This window comes from Stomoxys calcitrans, chromosome 1, assembly GCF_963082655.1.
Source record: "Stomoxys calcitrans chromosome 1, idStoCalc2.1, whole genome shotgun sequence".
NCBI classification, from domain to species: domain Eukaryota; kingdom Metazoa; phylum Arthropoda; class Insecta; order Diptera; family Muscidae; genus Stomoxys; species Stomoxys calcitrans.
Genome location: NC_081552.1, coordinates 68,580,053 through 68,603,946, shown reverse-complemented (window position 1 = coordinate 68,603,946; position 23,894 = coordinate 68,580,053). Strand labels below are relative to the sequence as shown.

Sequence of the window (23,894 nt, the reverse complement as noted above, 5' to 3'; positions counted from 1 at the left end):
ATGGCTTTTTCTTCAACAAAGGATAAAATAAAATAATTCCTATGCTATTGAAGCTATATCAAGTTATGGGCCGATTCGGACCATAATGGAATTGAATACAAAATGTCAGCTATATCGGATAAGAATTGGCGTGCTTTCGGCAGACAGACGGACGGACATGGCTTTTTCGGCTTAAAATGTCATGACGATCAAGACTACATTTATTTTATGGGGTCTTAGAAGAATATTTCGAGAATTTACATACAGGGTGACGAAATTAGTATACCCCATCCTATGGTGGAGGGTATAAAAACCTAATTACTGTTAGTCCATGTCGGTAGCTAGATATAAACCAGTCATACAATATTTTCCGTTGCATTTTTTGGAAAATCCCCGGAGATGTTCTTTTTTTCGAAGGAGTGATCATGGACCCAAACATACACCTCAAATTCGTGTTCCAAGAGTTTTACATATGTGAACCATGCTGCATCGAAATCGAGGGTGCACCCTATACAGCGCGCTTTTCACAAAAATTTTAATATAACATATAAATTAATTGAATATTTCGGAATTTCAATCATTTTTTTATTGAAAATTTCTAAAATTTCTTTAATTGAATAAATTGGAAATTTCAAAAAATGTCAATCTTTTTTTTAATCGATTTCAATCCTTTTTCAAAAATCGTGATTGATTTTATCATTTTGTAATTGAAGCAGTTTCAATTAAAAAATGAATTGGATTTATTGAAAACCAAACTTGCTGTGTTCATTCAAAAGTTGAAGTAATGAGTACTTATTATACAATTATAATAAAATTATTAGGTTATCATTAAGATTTTTGTAGTGGTAAAAAAAATCAATAATCGACAAAAATATGCAACTGCGGAAAAGAACTGTAGTCTTAGCATTAAGCATAGTACTGAGTTCGATTTTCGCCATAATTATTGTCAAAATGCAATGGTGAGGAGGAAATTCCCTGTTATCGAGTTCCATGAACAAAATATTGTAGAAGCGGCATGTTGCTGCGTGAGTATAAATTTCGCTTTAAATAATTGAAAATGCAATTAAGTGCCACAAGCAACTCTATTTCAGTCTTATTGCTTTTGTTGCATGACTTTTGCTTGTGTTATGTCGGCATATTTCGCAATCAATTAACAGGAAATTTTCGTGCGAGTCGGTGTCTCACGTGATAAAACGACACTTATTTTCCAAGAAATAATTCCAAGATATGAATTTCAACAATATTTAGTTGTATTATTTTTATAAAAAAAAAATCATAAAATATGTGGCTCTATTTTGGGGAAATTTACCTGAGTTCGGGGATTTTTCGGGGACAACGGTTTTTAAATTTGCGGCCTAGGGACAGGAAAATACTGGCAACACTGTTCAAGAGTGCTCTTAACTAAATGAGAAAGAATGACTCTCGCTCTCCAATTTTTGTTCTCTTGAAAATGTTTGGTGGGGCTTCTGCAACCTATAAAGATCATTGTTGTTATTGCAGTCTTGTCTGCCTTTTTGCCGAACCGAACAAAACACATGGCTTGGAGAGTAAGAGAGCGCATATTATGGGGCACTCTTTCCAGCTTGCTTTTCGGGCCTCAGCACGTTGCGGTATTGTTGTTGTTATTGTTATGGAATACTCTGTGTGTTTGGCTTGGTTTGTTGTCATCGTCCCCATTGTGCTGTCGTCGTCGCCAATGACTCGCAGTGGTTGTTTTGCGCAACGTCGTCCAACAGTTAAATGCCGACAATGGTACGTAAAAGTGTTTTGAAAACGGAGAATTTTTTTAAGTTTGTTGTTGTTACATAGTGGGAATTTTATTTGTTTTAAATTATTTGCGTGCGCAGTTTGCTGAAATTGAATATTACATAGAAAGAAAGCAAAAAAAAAAATAAATAAATAAACAAAACCAATGAAACGCCGCCGCGTCTAAAATCACAAATGTCAGAAAAAATGTTTATGTGCGTGAGTGTGTAAATATCAATTGTTAAAACAACCAAACAGATGAAATCCAAAATATAACAAGAAGAAGAAATCACAATTGGCCAGGAAATGCTGCCATGAATAAATAATAAAAAAAAAAATGTAAAAATGAAAGATAAAAGTTGGAAAAAATAAAGAAAATACCCTACCATACACATGCATACGCATTTTGCGATAAGAAGAAATAAGTGCAACAAAAGAAAATTGAAAAGTTGTGGTGTTAATTAAATTGTAAAAGCAAAGCAGAAAAAATCGATTAAATATTAAAGCTACTTAAGTGAGAAAAAGTTTACGAAGAGTGATTGTTTTCAAATAAAATAGTAATGAAAGTCTTTTCAAATACCAATTTATAGAAAAATCAAAGGCAATGCTGACAACTAGCTGCTACTTCCAAAAACCCTGACACCACCTCCACCAATAACAACAAGCAATAAAAAAGTGCGGCATTTATTCTTGACACACATACATACATCAACAAAAAAACGTTGGGGTTTTTTTGGAGATAATACCTAGCCAAATACTAAAGTGAAGTAAAGAAAAATAACAAATCAACGAAATCGAAAAGCGTGAGAAACACACAGCAGCGAAAGAGAGTGAGAGCAAGTAAGCGTGTGTTTTTGTGCCGGGAAGAGAGTCACACAAAAACCTAATAATACATGTAAGTGGATAAGTTTAATTCAATCAAAAGCACAAAACTGAACAAAAAAGAAGCACTGAATTAACCTGTGGCCACTCTCTCTCGCTCTCTCATGTTATGTGACAGAGTTTATTTTATAACGCATATGAGTACGAAACAACTTAATTTACATGTGTACATACATAACTCTGTGAAAGAGTATCAACCTTTGTATTTAATTTTGTGTCCATGCTTTTCAGTTGTTGTTATTAATAGATCACTAATTTTATTTGAAAGCACTAAAACATATGACAGCTGTCATCTGTCAAAATAAGATATACTCATTGTTGGTGTTGTTGTAGGCCAACATAGGACACAGAATGGGTACACCACACAGCAACGTTTTTATGGTTGACTATATAACCTCTCAGTCTATCCATTTTTCTTCCCCTTGCCAACAGTGCCAACACTTGTCCCTATTTGTTTGTTTGTTTTATGTACCTCATGGTGTTGTTTTTTGTTTTTTTTTTTTTAGTTAAGTTGTGAATTTTTTGTGGTCACGTTTTCTCTGGTGAAGAGACCATGGCATTGGTGGCATAGTAAATTTTCTATAACATTTGTGACACCATTTTTTATAAAAATTATCACCTGGTCAGGACCCGCTCCGCTGCGCCTTCACTCATTCTCAGATTTTATCTGAGCCCTATACTGGCACGGTCAGGAAAGTCCTGGTGCGGCCTTTAAGATATTTCGCCCCATGTGGATATAATATTGGTGCTCTACTCCCATATACCTTTCATCTGAGCCTTATATTATTATGGTCGGTAAATAGGTCCGGCATGGGCGTATGATTGGGGGGTGAGGTGGACCGTCATATGTCAGATTCGTTCTCTAGTCTCAAATACCTTTAATTTTAGTCACATATTATCGTTATTGGTTTGTCCTTCTATTCAGACGGCTTTGGAGTTGGCGCGGCCGCCCTAGGTATGCCACCCAAAATAAAAATACCAAATTTCTGTTTTGGAGAATCGCCCCACTCAACTCCGAGATCTGGAGTTTTTGAAAATAAGGTAAGGGGGGAGTCCGCCCATTATAGTTTGGATGTTAGATCTTCTTCTTTCTCATGGTTTTGTTGGTGAATTGGAGTAGCCAAACCATTTGCCCCGGAAGTGGAAATCACATTTGAGCTACATATTGCTATAGTCGGGATATATGTGTGCTTTAGGGGAAGTTTAGGTGAGGCGTCCCTGAGACACTTGGCCCTAAATCAGATTTGAGCCCCTTATTGTTATAATCCACAAATATGTCCACTTTAAGGGGTACCTAGGGTGCCCTGCAAATATCAGCATCATGCTCTACTCTAAAATTTCTTTCATTTGAGCCCCAATAGCCATTGGTTTAGGGGGAGTTTATGGGGTTAGACGACCCCCAAACACTTGGCCTCAAAATTGGATATCAAATTCGTTTTCTCCTATCCAAGGTGTATTTATCAGTTGGCCGCATCAACCCAGCTGAGAGAATTTGATATGTCAACTCATTTTTAAATTAACCGTACAAAAATGAAATCTTCAAAATAAAAATTTATAAATTGTGTTTGCCGCTGTTATGGTTTTTAAACTATGGGCACATAATGACACGCTTCTAGCAACCTCATTCAATAAAAATTTCACTCAGGGAACTTAGTCGCCCCCTAAAGATTCAAAAAGCGCAGAAGAACACTGATAAAATTTACGTCAATACAATGTCAGACATTAAAATGAAGAAGATTAGGACCCAATATACATGACAAAACGGCCAGGAGGTCTGGAGAAGCTCCTTCCTCCAATATGAAATTTAATGCTATAATAGCCAATAATGGCGAATAATGACGAAGATATTTTAGACAGGAAAATAAAATTTGTGCAGCCATAATCTTGCACCTACTCTCGCAACTTCAAGTGCTCAACCGTCTATGACTCCTCCTAATCCCCACAAATCAAGCTTAAATCCGCCATGTGACGAGCGCAAGGTCAAAGTCCTGTCATTGCAGTGGCTTTTCAGGACATTCAGTTGTGAGGGCGGTAGCTTCATCACATCTAGGAGAGGTCGCCTGAACATACCAAGCTACATAGTAGTTTGGCAGCATACTGTATGCACTCTAAACGGCCACACACCATAATGTTAACGTCATCCTCGTAACCAACAAACTTTAACTGTCCTTTTCAAATTACCTAAAAATCCGACAGATATCCAAGAGCCGAAAAAGGCTACACAACCCTTCCTTGTGGTGATGATCTCTAATCACAATCTTCCTGTTTGAGCCATTTGTTAGCATTCACTTGGCAGCTATCTACGGCTACAATGACCTTATGAAAACTATTTAAATCTGCCATCTTGGTGGTTTTTGGCTTGTTGTTGTTGTTGTAGCCACATTTGCATGTGAAGGTGGCGACCCTCGTCAGGCTTCTGTAGGCGAGCAATCTCGTTCCAGTCCAAAGTACCGATCGCCGCGGGAACAGGGTCGCCATTGGTTATTTGAAGGCCTCAATAACCCGACTTATAAAAAATAATTTTTGAATTTGAAAAGAAAAGAAAAAATGTGCCGACTTTTGTACCGATCGGTCGAAAATTGTTGTTGCCTTGTAAGTGTAAATCGGCCGAAACATACAGTTGTGTTGAAACAAATAGGAGTGCGGCCAGCTAAAAAACAAATTTGGATTTTTGCATAAAAATAGTTTGTTTTTTTTCAGATGTTTGTACGTCAGATTAATTTTGAATCAATGTCCAATTAATTATGTTTTTGAAGCTACAGAAATTTAAAATATTTCAATGAATAATTTTATTCCTTAAAAATTTGCATTTCAAAATAATAACTCGAAATGTCACAAAAATTGAAAATTAATTAATAAAAACTTTTTTGATGCCTTCTGCACATCTACAATGCATGTAGTTTCGAATATATCCTGGAATCTCTTTACATCTCATTGGTATCTCTTTGAACAGGCTTTTATTAATATTGCATTCCAAAGGGCAGGCATTATTATTGCGTTCCATAGCTCTTCCGTATTCGGCATTCGTGTCGCTGTAACATGATTTCCAATGTTACCGATACGACTTATAAGATACGATTTAATATGAACCCATTGACCCTTAATCACTACTTTGCCAATTTCCCGTTTCGGAATACCAATTTCAGAAGGATATCCCATTCTGCATTAGGTAAAATAATATGTTGCAAAATTCCAACATAGTGTGATTTTTTTTGGATATTGTCTTTTTAGCAAAACTGGTTTAAAAAACCCACCCACTGTCAAACATCTTTAGTTTTCACAGTCTAACATCTTCAGTTTGATCTATAATTTAATCATGAATTGTCTTACTAACGAACAACGCCTGCAAATTATTGAATTTTTTTTTCCAAATACGTGCTCTGTTAAGAAAGTTAATCGCGCGCTTCTTCCATTTTACGATGCAGCTCATTGTTGGCTCAATGGGTTTGTTAATAAGCAGAATTGTCGATTTTGGAGTGAAGATCAGCCAGAAGCAATGCAAGAGCTTCCAATGCGTCCAGACACGTCACAGTTTGATGTGGTTTATGGGCTGGTGGCATCATTGGACCGTACTTTTCAAAGTTGATGCGAATCGTTGAGTAACTGTGAGTGGTCAGCGCTATCGTGAGATGATATCCAACTTTTTTTGACTTGCATGACATGTGGTTTCAACAAGAGGTTGGCACATGCCGTGCAGTACGCGTTACAATAGACTTATTGAGAGGTGAGTTTGGTGTTATTTCACGTTCGGGACCGGTCAATTGGCCGCCTAGATCGTGCAATTTAACACCCTTAGACCATATTTTGGGGGGCTATGTTAAAGCACATGTCCATACAAACAAGCCCGCTTTAATTGACGCATTGGAAGATAACAATGAAGCATTTATTCGTGAGATACCGACCGAAATATTGGAAAGAGTGTGCCAAAATTGGACTAAGCGGATGGACCATTTGAGGCGCAGTCACGGTCAATATTTGCATTAAATACTTTTCAAACATTAAATTATAAATTTTCTGAATTTTATTTTTATTTAAACTTCCTTATAGCTCCTAGAAAATCACCCTTTACAAAAGACGCCAATGTGTCATTACTTTTTCTCACACTATGTTTGACTATCTTTTTGTCTAATGCGCTTTTTACGAGTATTATGTGTTGGGAAGAAATCGGACATACTGTATAGACCCAGATTTAGCTATTTTTATACCCACCACCGAGGGGGGTGGGGGTATATTCATTGTGTCATTCCATTTGCAACAGATCGAAGTATCCATTTCCCATTCTATAAAGTAAGCCTTTTATATTTCGGGATTAGAAGACACTAAAACAAATATTAACTATCGAAAATTGCTTTATTGTTTTTTCAAAATATTCCCCATTAAGATTTATACACTTTTGCATGCGTTTGAACCAATGGTCGAAGGTATCTCCAAAACATGCATTCTGAACGCATCAGCCGTTTCTTCAGGTGTCGAAAAGCTTTGACCTTTAATTTTATTATACCCTCCACCATAGGATGGGGGTATACTAATTTTGTCATTCTGTTTGTAACGCCTCGAAATATACGTCTGAGACCCCATAAAGTATATATATTCTTGATCGTCATGTCATTTTAAGTCGATCTAGCCATGCCCGTCCGTCTGTCGAAAGCACGCTACCTTTCGAAGGAGTAAAGCTAGCCGCTTGAAATTTTTCACAAACACTTTATGTTAGTGTATGTCGGTTGGAATTGTAAATGGGCCAAATCGGTCCATGTTTTGATATAGCTGCAACATAAACCGACCATAGGTCTTGACTTCTTAAGCCTTTAGGGGTCGCAATAGTGTTTTGTTATGACTTCCAAAAACTGTACTAAGTATGGCGCAAATCTGTACATAACCTGATATAGCTGGGATCTTGACTTCTTCAGCTTCTAGAGGGCGCAATTCTCATCCGATTCGGAAGAAATTTTGTACAACGGCTTCTCTCATGACCTTAAACATGCGTGTCTAATATGGTCTGAATCGATCAATAGCTTTATACAGCTCCCATATAAACCGATCTGCCGATTTTACTTCTTGAGCGCCTACAAGGCGCAATTCTTATCCGAATGAATTGAAATATTACACAATGACTTTTACAATGTTCAGCATTCATTTATGGTCCGAATCGGACTATAACTTGATATTAAGAGATACCGCGCATAGAACTCGACAAATGCGGTCCATGGTGGAGGGTATATAAGATTCGGCCCGACCGAACTTAGCACGCTCTTACTTGTTTTTTACTTACGGGAATTAAAAAAAGTCGTTTGGCGCAAAGTCAGGATTATAAGGCGGATGACTTATCAAAGCGGTGTTATGAGTGCTCAAAAATGTAGTTGTTTCATGTTTTTGGAGCATTTCTTTCGACCAATCGCAACGAGCCTTTTGTTTTTTGACGATCAAATGTTCATACAATATTGAATGTGTGCTGGTCCCACTAATGCCTAAGGTTGTCTCAATCTCACGATAGGTCACAATACGATCTTGCAATATCAGTCGGTGCACAGCATCAATGGTTTTTGGATCAACAACTGATTTTGGACGACCTTCGCGAAAGTCGTCTTGGATGTGAACTACGACCTCGGCTGTATTCACCATATTATCGATAAACGTTATTCCTTGATGGAGCTTCATCGCTAAAAATTGAATTAAGTTCATCGATGCACTGTTGATGAGTTAATTCACGTCAAAAGTAATAATCAAAAAATAATTGCACAAAATTGTTCACGATTTATTTCGCTTTTTGGGCGAGATGAAACTTTAAGTTGCTGTAAACAACACAAATAGCGTTCGTATGTCAAACGTTCTGAGTACAATTAAACTCAAAAATGTCAAGCTTTACGATAGAACTGTTAGTTGGCAGATTGCAACACAAGGGTTGTCCAATTCCGAAATATAAAAGGGCAACCCTCGTATATATATTGCTGATCGTTGTAAAAATCTAGGAAAAGAAAGTTGAAATTTTGCACAGATTCTGTTTTTGTCCATAGGTTGATATAGCCCCCATATAGACCGAACTGCCGATTTAAGGTCTTCTTTGAATGATTTTTTCAATAATTTTTGAGATACATCTACAGATGGGCAGTACTTGTCTTAACTAATAAGAGTCATAACCAATTAACACGTTTAAAATATCAGCCAAACAATTGCACCCCATAGACTCAAAAAGTCAAATCAGACGATCGGTTTGTATGGAAGCTATTTGAACTATACTTGGCACGGCTGTTGGAACCCATAGCAAAACTTTACGTGCAAAATTTCACCTTCTAGAGTCAAATCAATTAGTCAAATCTGATCGGTTTATAAGACACCTATATCAGGATATGAACTCATCAAAATAAAACACCTCATGCGAAATTTCAAACAAATCGGATAAGAATTGCTCCCTCTAGAGGCTCAAGAAGTCAAAATCAGAGATCGGATTATATAACAGCTATATAACACAGGTATTGAAAGTCAAAACGAAACACCTCATAGAAAATTTCAGATAATTCAAGATCGTATGGCTGCTATATCAAAACTTGGTGCGATTATTTTTTACAACTTTCGACATGGACTAACTCAATAACAGTGCATCGATGAACTCAATTCAATTTTTGGCAATGAAGCTCCATCAAGGACCAGTGTTTTTCGATGGAATGGTGAATTCAACCGAGGTCCTAGTTCACTCCAAGACGAATTTCGTGAAGGTCGTCCAAAATCAGTTGTTGTTCCAAAAACCATTGATGCTATGGCCAACTGATATTGCAAAATCGTCCAGTGACCTATCGGCAGATTGAGACGACCTTAGGCATAGGTGGGACCAGTATACATTCAATATTGCATGAACATTTGACCGTCAAAAAAATTTATTCGCGTTGGATTCCACACACTTTGACAATCGCAAAAGGCTCGTGCAGATTGGTCGAAAGAAATGCTCCAAAAATACGATCGCGGTGCTTCGAAACACGTCTATGACATCGCGACAGGTGATGAATCGTAGATTTAAAAGTAAACAGCAGTCAACTCTATGGGTGTTTCAAGATGAGACTAATCCAACAAAAGTTGCTCGCGGACGAAGCACTTCCGCGCATATGATCGCCTGTTTTTTCAGAAAAACTGAACATGTCGCAATCCTACAACTAAAACAACGCAGAACAGTCTATTCTGAGTGGTACACAAATATTTGTTTCCAGTTGTCTTCCAAGAAATCAAGAAAACCAACCGCCAAAGACGAATCACTAATTCTATACAAGTCCTAAACGCACCACGTATGAAAATAAAATTAATCGTGAAAAGTTAACTCAGGCGATCCTCTGGGCAATTATAGTGCAATGAGTTGGGTATCAATCGCCGCAATGAGTCGCGAAAACTTCCGCACATACAATGGATTTACCAATAATATCCTAGAAGAGTGTCTCATGATTTATACGGACGATTGTAACGCAACGTCACGAAGAGTTGCTAAAACGTTCGCACACGCAATGGATTGCACAATGAGAACCCAGAAAATTTTTCGCGACTCGTACGGACGATTAAAATGCAATGGGTGGTAAGAGAATCTTTGCAAAGAGTTGCTAAACCTTTCGCGCAGCCAATGGATTGCCCAATGATACCCCAGAAGAGTGTTTCGCGACTCTTGCGGAAGAATAATTGCTTAAAAATAAAAGATTGTTTCATTCATCGCGGGGACGAATACTCTACCAAAATTATAAAAAATGTTTGGGGGGGGTTTCATAAACAGGCGTTATTAAAAGTTCTTTCGTAGTATGAAGATAGTTTTGTGAACGCTCGTTGTCAATATGGGTTCACATTCGTCATCATAAGACCTTTTGTGCCCGGTTATGGTTCCGCCCATGGTGCTCAGCAACTTTTTATCGAAAGTCATTCGTTTTTCCTTGGCAGATAGCAGGTCAGAGAATCCTGACAGTCCGGAATAGGTGCACAGATATCTACCTCGCCACCGAATTTTCACTTATACATACTGACGACGGGTTCTCTAAACTGGAAACATGATTTTCCTAATCATTCGAGCCAAAGGTAAGCAAACAAGATCATTTTTCCACATTTTTAATGAAACATTCCCTTTGGTGAAAAATATTTTCCTTCATATTAAGGATTTGTTTTATTTTAAATGATAGGTTAATAAATCCTTAAATTTGCGTCCTGTTATTAAAGACAAAATTCTAAAACGAAGGTCAAACTACCGTTGAATGTTAGGAAATTTACCTTGGAACAAAACAACAGCGAACCGTAATTAAAGACGCAAAATAGCCTTACAAATAGGAGCGTCTTTAAATGATTGTTTTTTTTTTTTATGTTAAGATGCTATGTTCAAAAAAAAGAAAGATTTTTCTAAAATAATAATAATTGGACAGTCATCTTTGCAGTTAAATAAGAATCAGTCAGCGACCAAAATTTGGATCGAATGTCCGTGTTCGTTATTAAATAGGAAATGAAATTTAAAAATAGCAGCTTTATTTTAAAGTTTAAGTTCTTTGGGTCGTTTTCCTTGCTAAAATTCTACGAATAAGGAAAAATCTTGTATTTTGGGCTAACTTTTTTTAATATAGCCTACTCATTTTTCGGAATACTATCGTATTCTACATGCAGCGGTGTATAGTGTGTCTGGAGTTCAATATAAACATGGGTTTCAAATATTCTGTCACGCACCTAGACCTCACTGTCCAAAGCGAATCCAAAGCCTTGAGCAGCTTCATACTATCCAAATGAAAGAGACACAAACAAGATTGTAGAATTTAATGGTCTCGCCCTTACAGGTAAAAAACTTGAAAATGAAAAAATTTGGCAGAGCCCGGCCGGGATTCGAACCTGGGCACACGGAGCAACAGCGAGAGCCATTGCCGTTGTCCAGCGTTCGAAGCCATCAATACAACTTCCAACAGATGCATAGAATAATGTGTACCACGGAAGTAATGTAATTGTCACAGAAAAGAATCTGTCATTACGTAAATACACATGCATTGTGAACAAGTAAAGCTAATAGACAGGTTGTCGAGCGTGGTTAATGTGGTAATAGTATCATAGAGGCGTTCTTCCAATTTTTACGATTCAAATACAACATACCAACGCACGGCCCCTGAAGCCATGACACCTAATATGGTTGAAAAGGTCTTCTAACCAAAGACGAAACGCGTCCCATAGTATTTGGTGTGTGTTGCTATATCTGGCTTTCCATTTCCATTTGTAAAGAAAATCTCCGATCATTGAGTTCGTCTCGAAAGAGAAACAAACAAAAATTTTGAATTTAATGATCTCGCCCTAACAGGCAAAAAACTTGAAAATTAATAATTTTAAGACCGAATAAATTTAGCGCACAACATGTATTGACACAAAACTTGAATTTTGAAGGTGCCAAATCACTTTCTAGGATTTTATTTGCAGCTAGCTAATGGTTGCTGCTTGCTTTTCATGAACGCTCCGTCTTCCATCCACCCTTTGCGCAACCTAAAAGTCTCACTTGTGCTTTCCAGGTCCAAGTTTTCATAGCATTACGCCCTGGAACTCCTTTTCGCACTCCCCGTCTCCCTTTTGAACCTACATAGAGCTTTACCTTATTCGTCCCAATGTTTTCGGCGTCCTGTTTTCCTTTTTAAGTGTCTTTAGTTCAGGTGTTAGCCCAGACTGATTTTCGATGTACATCCTGTTCTCGGTCCTTTGCGCAACCTAGAAGCTGCAATCACACCATGTGTGCGTTTCACATGTGCTGTCATTTTCAGTATTCATAAGACTTTCCTTATGTACGCCAAATTCGAATAGAGCGTGCTCTAATCGACATTTATTTTTTTATAGACATGCGTCTACATGGACGTTCGATCAAAAAAGAGCTCGCTCTAATCGAAAGAGTTGCACATTTATTCGAAAATCCATTTTCCATATAAAATTTGTTGTACGCATTACATGATGTGTACAACTTTCAGAGTTTCTAGCTTTGAAGATACTTATGATAATACATATCCTGTGATAGCAGCTCAATTATCCAGGAACTTCTCTTCGCTCGCTCACCCTGTCTCCTTCTTGTATCTGCATAGGACTTCACGATATACGTCCCAGCCCTCCGCCGTGTCTCTTGGCCTTTCGAAAGACTTCGTTCTGCACTCCGTGACATGCGATCCACTGAGTACTTCAGTTACCTTACATCCTATACAGAACCCCAGGGGCCCCCGCTTCTGCCTATGCTCCATGAACTTTTCCCAGTTGGTATTTCTCGAACTTTTATACGATATGCTTCTTCCTACCTTTTTGCTCAACTATGTTGTTGAGGTGTGTTGCAGGTGTAGCTGTTCTAGGGCCTTTATCAGCTATCAGAGGACCATTACTTCATGGCTTAGGCTGAACTTGATTTTTCTAAAGGAGGATTTAAAGAGTGACAAACACTCGATACCAACAGCGATCCAGAGATTTATGCACTTTAATGTAGCCCTCTTATTTATTTTTAACCTTAAGATATAATGTTGTTGTTAATAGTTGTTCCAAGATATAATGATGTTGTTAATAGTTGTTCCAAGTTTAAATAAAATCGGGTTATTAATATGTTTTCAATAGGCTGAGAGCTTGGTGTACAGGGTATATGGCACGAAGTGTTACAAACTCAAACGATCTCATCTTTTTCGTGTGAATATATATATATATATATATATATATATATATATATATATATATATATATATATATATATATATATATATATATTTTGATTTCAAAGACAGACATGTCATTTGTGGAAGTATTCAAAATTTCAGAATCCATTCACTTTAGATCGATATTACCACCTTTTGCCTTGACTTTTGTTTTGAGTTGTTCAAAAGATGAGTTGAAACCTGCACAAATGTGATCTGCCACTATATTGGCTCATTCTCAGCGCATCCATATTGACATATTTTTATACCCACCATCATAGCATGGGGGTATACTAATCTAGTCATTCAGTTTGTAACACCTCGAAATATTCGTCTAAGACCCCATAAAGTATATTCTTGATCGTCTCGACGTTTTGTGTCTATCAGCCATGTCCGTCCGTCCGTCTGTCTAAATCACGATAGCAGTCGAACGCGTAAAGCCAGCCGCTTGACATTTTGCACTGATACTTAATATTGATGTAGGTCATTGGGGATTGCAAATGGGCCATATCGGTTCAGACCGATTTGACTTCTTGAACCCTTAAAAGACGCAATTTTTGTCCGATTTGGCTGAAACTTTGCATGCGTTGTTCTGGAACGACTTAAATTTTTACCAGAATCCATGGTAGTGGGTTCTCAAGGTTTGGGCCGGCCGAACTTAGCACGCTTTTACTTGTTTAGTCCTCTCCTTGCTTTGCCATCTTACGAATTGAACCGTCACTGTGTCGATCAAATGAAATGCGGAACATGATTTTGTAGCCATGTTGGTTTACACGTGTTTTATGTTAAGGTGCCGGGTCTTGTTGGTACGTCCAAAGTCCATGACCGTAATGTTGGCGTACAAAATGTTTTTCCTGATTAGAAGCCGCATTTACTTTGACACCAGGTTCGATGAAAACTGTTGAAACGGCTATCGGCGGTCACAACTACCCATACCATCACTTGAATTGAACAATTATTCCGGGTGGCGGTTAGTAGGCTTAAATTCTCGTATAAGCTCTCGGTTAAGTAAACAACATCATTTTGGAAACTTAGGAATTTCGCATTTTTTATTTTTATTCCCACTACCACAAACACATATCGATCTCCCGATTAGTCTTCTACGGCCCCTAGAAACTTCCATTTGTACCTAATGGTCAGAAACTTGCTACTTGTTGTTGTTACTTGTTTTGCCTTGGTGTTAGATCGCGTATCTTTTGATACTTGTAAAGCTTTACCTTGAGCTCGTTTTTCAATACATATTTCATCCTTTCCCATCTTTAGCCATTTAATTCCCACTGTGATGTGAATTTGGTAGAATCAGGATCTTCATGCGCTGAGCCGTGTCAGTTGTTGTAGCATTTTTTTTTTTGACACCAAATGGCGTTTGGACGCGCTGCCAGTATAAGTATAACGATTTATGATGCGATACAAAAACATTTTGTTTACTTTGAGGTGGTAGATTTCGCAAACAATAGCCGGTTGTGATTTTCCAGCCTAATATATCGCCATCGCACTTCTACGCTCTAACTCCATCACTAATAACTTTCTTTTCACATAAACTCAAAAAGAAATGATTTTGGCGGCTTGTAAACAATATGATGGGCTGTCAGTAAAACAAATATCATGCACTTAACATTTCTAATTTTCTATACCAATGTAAACTTTTTAAATACAAGCCTCCGGTCTCAACATTTTGAGCTCTTAAAAGGCTTACTTTTTATCCGCATTAGTGGTGATTCTGCCCGATTGAACTTTGGCCGTTCTACTTGACGTACCCACCACCATAGGACGTGGTATACTAATTTCGTCATCCCGTTTCGCAGTACCGAACCGCGTCCCAAAATATCTAAATCGTAGGTTATATTATAGTCGACTCCCCCTGACTTTTCCTTACTTGTGTTTCATTGTAATTTCCGTGTTCGTTAATAATTTTTTAGTCTTTTTTGTATAATCTGAACTGCTCCATTTTGTTTTTTGCTTTCTTAAAAAGCACCCTATTGTTTCTTTCAATAGTCAGTCCATATTTAATATTTCACATTCTTTTTAGTATCGTACAATAATTTATGTTTCGCCTCAACTCAGTCAGCAATTTTTCAATTCTTCCCAACATTTTCTTGTGATCCATAAAAGTGTCAACATTAAAAACCCTTCAAAGCCAAAGATAAACTTGAATTTTTTATTTGGAAATGTGGAACGAAACGGAATGTTCACACCTTATGCTCTTTTATATAGATCTTATGGCATTTCAACCGAAACGCTTGTTGTGGGGGAGGTTAAAGACACTTCAGTTTTGACTAGATAATGTATGCTGGGAACGAATGAGTGACAAGATAAAACATTGACAAGTATCTTAGATTAAGTGGCTAAATGACAAATGCAGATTGTTAAATGTCAAGTTCTCTAGCACAAGTGATCATACTTTATATTAAAATATATTAAATTATAGCAGCTATAATTTGGGGATGATTTTGAAAACGAGTAATCAAGTAGCTAAAAGTGTTTCCAAATTGGTTGGACTGTAATTGTGAGTTAGGACTAAGAAAGTTGTGAATTCATAAATCTGAAATTCCCATAACCAGTAAGGAAAGGCAAAAGTCGGGCGGAGTATGGATCCTATGATGAAATATAGTAAAATTTTTCTTTTGCTTACCTATGCATATATTGCATACCTATATATATATATATATATATATATATATATATATATATATTTATATATATATATATATATATATATATATATATATATAAATATATATATATATATATATATATATATATATATATATATATATATATATATATATATATATATATATACCAGCTGGACCGGGCCCGCTCCGCTGCGCCTTCTTTTACTTTATATGGAACAAAATTTTTCTAGGAATATTTATTTTCGACAATTCAAGAGCTTTAGTGGAATACCATGCTACAAAAATAGTATATCGCTTGACTAACAGTTTAACAGAATAAGTTCCTTTATGTGAATCCCATATCATCTTTATTGGTCTACGAATTTAAGTTTGGATGTAAGGTGGTAGTTGTATTGATCCCGTGGTGAAAATAGGGTACTACATTTTTTGATATCTATCTCGGAGATGGGTGGTGCGATTTAAGCGAAATTTTGTGTGCTCTCTTATAGTAACCTACAAACAAAAATTTGGTTTCGAAATTTCGGATGATTGTATATTTGTGTGTTCCGTATAGACTCAGAAACGGCTGAACCGATTTTCTTGAAATTTTCACAGATGGTGCATAATGACCCCGTGGTGAAAATAGGGTACTACATTTTTTGATATCTGAAGGGGGGCCGGACCCTCCCCCTTACCCTAATTTTCAGAAACGCTAGATCTCGGAGATGGGTGGTGCGATTTAAGCGAACATTTGTGTGCTCTCATATAGTACCCTAAAAATAAAAATTTGGTATCCAAATTTCGGATAGGGTATCTAGGGGGGCTGCCCCATCCTAAAAACCTACCAAACATATATTTAGACCAAACACGACAATATGGGACTCAAATGAAAGGTATTTAGGATAAGAAAACGTATCTGCTATCCAATTGTCGGACCAAGTGCTAGGGGGACCACCCCAAGCCCGAAAACATCCCTAAATCGGACATATTTACCGACCATGGCAATATGGGACTCAAATGAAAGGTATTTGCGAGTAGAATACGAATCTGGTATCCAAATATCGGACCAAGTGTTTGGGGGCCCGCCTCTCACCAAAAACATCCCCCAAAGGGGACAAATTTACGACCATTGCAATATGGGGCTCAAATGAAAGGTCTTCGGGAGTAAAAAACGAATTTGATATCAATATTCTGGAAAAGTGGCTATGGGACCGCCCCACTCCCACAACACCACCCAAATAGGAAGTATTTGCTGACTATTGGAATATGACGCTCAAATAAGAGGGTTTTTAGAGTAGAACATGAATCCGATAAATATTTTCAAGGCCAACTCACTGAGTGGCCGCCCCCCAAACACCCCCCAAGCCGGTCATGTTTGCCGACTATGGAAATATGGGGCTCAAATAAAAGGTATTTGCGAGTAGACCACGTATTAGGGACCAACTATCTAGCGGACGTCCCACCACCATAACAACCCCCAAATAGGACGTATTTGCTCACCAAGACAATTTGGGTCTTAAAAAGAGTGGAACTAAATATTTATAGTTTTTAGGGTCAATACCCCAAACAGAACATTTGGGGGACCACTCCAATCCCCAAAACACTTCTAAATCGGGCATATTTATCGACCATGTCAATGTGGAGCTTAAATGAAAGGTATTGGGGGGTAGAGCAAGAATTGATATCCATTTTCGGGACCAATTTTCTGGGGGTCTACTCCTTTCCGAAAATACCCCACAAACAGCAATTTTTTATTGACCATCGCACAGTGGGCCAAATGGCAAAAAAATTGGAAATAAGTCTACAACTTTTTATCTGTTGATTTTAGCCATACAAAATGTTCTAGACATTTGTAGAGGAGGACATAGGCTTTCAGAAAAGTGCTGTTGTTGGTCCATATCTTTAATACAGGGTGAGCTACAGGGTGTCAAAGTTGACCACTTTTGACTTCTCCAAGCTTCTGGGGGCCATAACTTTTGATCTACTCAACCGATTTACATGATTTAGGACTCTAGAGAAAGAGCTTGACAAGATCTAAAAAACTTATGCATAAAGTACCATGCCATCGTGTACTGTTAAGGAGTTATGAATTGTTTAATTTTAAAATATGAAAATTTGGCCTTGGTTTTTTTCAGTGTTTTTTAAATAACTCCGTCAATTTTAAAGCTATAAACTTCATACTTCACACAAATTATGCCAGCATATGTGTGCATAAAATACAAAAGGAATCACGTGAATATCTTTGGCGGTTTAAAAATGGCTTCGTTTTCAATATGAAAAATATTTTTTTTGTCAAAAAATTGCAAAATTTTTCAAAAAAGATACTCCCATTTCCTTTAAGTTTTCGCAAACTTTGGCCATCAAAGCATTATCATTTCTTTCCATTTTCACAAAGTCGAGGTATTAAGAAAAGTTTTAAGTGCTAATTTGGCTAATTTCGATATCAAACAACACCGTTATCTTAAGACCAAAATGGCCAATTTTTTTACTAAACTTCAAAAGTTTCTCACTGGAAAAAAAGTTCCACGGGGATTTTTTCGCTTTTTTTGAACTTAAATGAAAGCTTAAAATGTTCCCAACATTTTAAGGTATGTCTCGCCATATCCTAGCCATAAATGAGATCGTAGCGATCAAAATACTGAAAAAAGTCAATTTTCAAGTAGTGCTATATTCATTGCTAAAAAACAAGTATTACGTCACATTTTATTGCAAAGATGTTAAATAAACTTTTATTTGGTAACACTTCTTCTACAAAACACAAAAAGAATCATGGAAATATCTCTATTCTATTCCATTTTATGGAACCGGCAATAAAAAAGTCAATTTTTCAAAAAAGTCGAATTTCCCAAATTTTGTTTTTGTTGTCCTAATTGCACATGACACACTATAGCCATATTTACGCAACATACCTTATCGTAAAGGAAATTTTCATACCTTTCCAACGATGTATAAAACATTTCTCAACTCGGATTCTATCTACTCTAAAATTCATTTACACTTCATTAAACTCTATATAAAAATGTCTATTTGTGAAATGGAACCTTATATGGGGCCTACACTAAAACATTGATAGATTTGCCCAGGGTTTACAATACAAATGTGTTAGAATAAAAAAAGGTCTCCTGCCAAAGTTTAAAAAAATTGGAATAAAAATATGTGTTTTAGAGCGAAAACACTTCGCATCGGCGTGCGTTTATATGTATATTAGCTACTCCCAAAATAAAAAAGCATTTTAGTTTTGTATTATTTGATTTTATTCTCTACCAAATAATCTAAGGTATCAAAATTTAAAAGCTCTTTAATTTGAATGGCATCGGGATCGTCCTTATCTATATCGTCACATATTTTTGGTAGCCATTTAGTTCTGATGCTGTATAGTACCGGATCAGACGATAACAATAAATATTGAAGTAAATCATAATTTTGGTTAAATTTGGTGCTCTTTCGGGTATTGAAAAGCCGGAACTGTTTAACATCTCTATTACGGGATTCCTGAGCTTCTTCTGTAAGTTCTCCTAACGGAAGTATGTTGTATTCCACAATTTCCTTGCCATGATGTAAGACTTTATGTACTGTCGGTGTTAAAGCTTTCCACGAATATAAATCAGATAAAATGTTTTTTGTGTCATTACTATAAGCTTCAAATTTGGTTGAATTTATCATCTTTTTGCTATTGATTACAGCCAAAATCACTTTGAATCGTCTTAGCAAGTGTTCATCAAGACCGGTTATTTTAGATGTCGATACGGGGTCCTCAAAAAACCGCCTTGCCGAGTTGCCATCATTTGTGCTTCCGTATCCGTAAAGAGGTTTATCTATTATAAGTCCCTTTTGTTTAAACTCCAACTGGATTCGATTCTTCTCTTCCTGCCTCATTTTGTGAAGATCTTGGTTGTTTCTAGCAGAGACATCGCGGTTTCCAGGGCTAGTCCGATATTTAAGGTCATACGATAAATGCAAACAATACTCCATGAATCGAATTCTACAGTGCAGGGGCGAAATACCGAAATTGAGCGCATTTTCGTTTACTAAATTTTCATCAGACTTGTCCTCGAATTGCCCATTCTTCTTGCCACAAATATTGCATCTCCAATTGGACATAACGCCAGTTAATGCGTTTGCCACCTTTCCATCGATCATAGTGAGTTGTAGTTGAAACGAAACTTTTATATTTCTTCCCAATTGGTTTATAACAATCATGGGTAATGCAGCAATTTCTTCCTTTATTTCGTTCACCAAAGATCGTGTTGTGTTCCGGTCTTCCTTTGTATACTCAAACCGAATTGGGCGACATAAATATTTTGACCCAGGTGTTCTATTTATCCATATATCTTGAAATGCATTTTCTTTCGATGATGAAGATTGGTCCTTGTACAATCTCATTCTCAATGGTACTAATGATGCCATGAAAATTGATGCGAAGTTGGTATCTATTTCTGTTTGTTGCTTATATTCGGAAAATCCAGATGATCCATCACAACCCCATTTGCTGATCAAAACCACTTCGGAATTATTACATGTGTTCAACTGTTCTTCAGTAAAATTAGAAATAATTCTAACAGCTGTATTTTCAACAAGATCAGCAAGTTTCACTCTTGCTTTTAATTCGTCCACGTATATATTTGATGGCACCATTTTCGTCCTGGTGTTGTACAATTTATGTTTTGAGGGTAAACAACCCCATCCTTTTTCACGAAGAGCCTTCCTCATTGTTGAGTATTTGTTTCTTGAGAGGCCTAGGTTCAAAATCAGGGCCAGTGCATCTTCCTCCGTGAATTCTGTAGTCGATTTTGGAGTTGGAATACTTTCTACCATTCTCTTTACCCTTTTCGGAGATGCTAATGGTAAAACATCGACAATTCGTCCAACATTTTTTGGTTGTGTTTTTAACAATGCTGTTTTGAACGTATCTTTTATTAAATTTGGCGGATGTGCCGCCAATAGTTCCTCTTGTTTTTTCTTTTTGGTTTTCTCCGTAACTTCGTCGTATGCTTTGCTAGGCCGGCCGGGAATCAGCGGTTTAATTTCAATAAGTAGATCCGATTTCAGCCACTTCTCATACATTTTGAAAAACTTGATTTTTGCGAATGAACATTCTGGCAACCTTCTCTCAAATGATTTGTAGAATTTTTCAAGTTTGTCTAAAGCGTCTTTATTTAGCCTTATTCCATATATGTGGTCCAAAGTGTAAACAAGTTCCTTAAATGACTCCGTGTATGATTTGGAATCATTTTTGATGTCCCATACAATTTTCGAAAGAGTGGAATACTTCAGTATGACTTCCATAACTTATAAATGTCCTTTACGCCTCTACAAAATATAATGAAGAAAATTTGGATTTTGTTCAAATATTTATGCAATATATTCACAATTAATGACCCATTTCAGGTATCAGACGCAATCGTAAAAAGGGGTCCAAAGTGCCTCTTTTTACTTACTCTTCTATAATTATTTACCTGGACTCGAATTTGGTTAAAAAAAATGACAATGAATTTTTTATGGGTAGGTTTTTTCACATTCATTGATACGGTGGATTTCCTGGGAATTCGACATAGCGAAACAGGTAACATTTGTCTGCATCAAATCTTAACACAAATATATATATATATGCAGGTATATTTCTAGGTTACTTTTTATTCAAAAATCATCAGCTTACATTAAAAATAGATGTAGGTACTATACAAACGCACGCCGATGCGAAGTGTTTTCGCTCTAAAACACATATTTTTATTCCAATTTTTTTAAACTTTGGCAGGAGACCTTTTTTTATTCTAACACATTTGTATTGTAAACCCTGGGCAAATCTATCAATGTTTTAGTGTAGGCCCCATATAAGGTTCCATTTCACAAATAGACATTTTTATATAGAGTTTAATGAAGTGTAAATGAATTTTAGAGTAGATAGAATCCGAGTTGAGAAATGTTTTATACATCGTTGGAAAGGTATGAAAATTTCCTTTACGATAAGGTATGTTGCGTAAATATGGCTATAGTGTGTCATGTGCAATTAGGACAACAAAAACAAAATTTGGGAAATTCGACTTTTTTGAAAAATTGACTTTTTTATTGCCGGTTCCATAAAATGGAATAGAATAGAGATATTTCCATGATTCTTTTTGTGTTTTGTAGAAGAAGTGTTACCAAATAAAAGTTTATTTAACATCTTTGCAATAAAATGTGACGTAATACTTGTTTTTTAGCAATGAATATAGCACTACTTGAAAATTGACTTTTTTCAGTATTTTGATCGCTACGATCTCATTTATGGCTAGGATATGGCGAGACATACCTTAAAATGTTGGGAACATTTTAAGCTTTCATTTAAGTTCAAAAAAAGCGAAAAAATCCCCGTGGAACTTTTTTTCCAGTGAGAAACTTTTGAAGTTTAGTAAAAAAATTGGCCATTTTGGTCTTAAGATAACGGTGTTGTTTGATATCGAAATTAGCCAAATTAGCACTTAAAACTTTTCTTAATACCTCGACTTTGTGAAAATGGAAAGAAATGATAATGCTTTGATGGCCAAAGTTTGCGAAAACTTAAAGGAAATGGGAGTATCTTTTTTGAAAAATTTTGCAATTTTTTGACAAAAAAAATATTTTTCATATTGAAAACGATGCCATTTTTAAACCGCCAAAGATATTCACGTGATTCCTTTTGTATTTTATGCACACATATGCTGGCATAATTTGTGTGAAGTATGAAGTTTATAGCTTTAAAATTGACGGAGTTATTTAAAAAACACTGAAAAAAACCAAGGCCAAATTTTCATATTTTAAAATTAAACAATTCATAACTCCTTAACAGTACACGATGGCATGGTACTTTATGCATAAGTTTTTTAGATCTTGTCAAGCTCTTTCTCTAGAGTCCTAAATCATGTAAATCGGTTGAGTAGATCAAAAGTTATGGCCCCCAGAAGCTTGGAGAAGTCAAAAGTGGTCAACTTTGACACCCTGTAGCTCACCCTGTATTAAAGATATGGACCAACAACAGCACTTTTCTGAAAGCCTATGTCCTCCTCTACAAATGTCTAGAACATTTTGTATGGCTAAAATCAACAGATAAAAAGTTGTAGACTTATTTCCAATTTTTTTGCCATTTGGCCCACTGTGCATCGCAATATGAGGCTCAAATAAAAGGTATTTGGGATTAGAATACGAATTTGATATCCAAATGTAGGACCATGTATTTCACCCCTTTCCCAAAACACCCCCAAAGGGAAAAAAATTTTCAACCATGTCAATATGTGGCTCAAATGAAAGGTATTTGAGATTAGAAAACGAATTTGATTACCTTTTTTAGGGCCTTATAAACCGGTGTCTCGATCATTCTTTTTCGGCTCCTAGAAGCTGTAATTTTTGCTGTTTTCACAGAAGTTAGGTATGTAGAATAACATTTTGCCACTCAACAAAATTTATTTTGTATAAATTTTTAGCAGCATCCTTGGTGGTGGGTTCCCAAGATTCGGCCCGGCCGAACCTAGCACGCTTTTACTTGTATTTATTTTTCATAGCTTTACCTTTACAATGGCAATGAATCCATATTCCAAAGTGGATTGCGTTCACGTAATTTTAGCACTTACTTTAACCAACTCGAGTATTTTTCGAGTACAAGTCACATAAGCCTAAGGCCGTTAACCACATAAGCGGTGACAAGTTGGTTGGTCAAACCGCTCGACTTGTATTTCTCAGAGGCATAAGTTAGGAAATAGAAATGCTTCATGTTTTTCGCGTATATTATTTGAATTTGCGGTCAACAAAGAGTGTAAATATTGTAAAAAAAGATTAGTATATCCAGATGGGAACAGGGAAATTTACCAAAAAGAAAGGAACGCATTATTTTAAAAATCTTTTGAATTTGCTTTCCATAAAACTGATGATCGCAGTAGTGTATTCCAGTGAACGTTTTAGAATTTGAGTAGTTACAACAGAGTACATGGTGTTCATTGCAAATATAGATTAGGTTGGTCGAAAAGATGATGCGGATATTAATCCGCGCCATGCACCTATGGACACACACCCAAACCAGTAT

General features: G+C 36.5%; 1 protein-coding gene across 7 annotated transcripts in view; it reads left to right on the top strand.

Annotated features, from left to right (window-relative positions):
* Nucleotides 1-1,678: 1,678 nt before the first annotated feature.
* Nucleotides 1,679-23,894, top strand: part of LOC106090193 (putative uncharacterized protein DDB_G0271606) — a 539,204-nt gene continuing 516,988 nt past the window's right edge. For 3 of the 7 annotated variants that reach the window (XM_059370843.1, XM_059370844.1, XM_059370842.1), the window contains exon 1: nt 1,683-2,620. The gene's annotated coding sequence lies outside the window, so the exon portion shown is untranslated. Of the gene's footprint in view, nt 2,621-23,894 lie in introns of all 7 variants that reach the window. The other 4 variants (XM_059370840.1, XM_059370839.1, XM_059370841.1 and 1 more) reach the window with 4 other exon arrangements.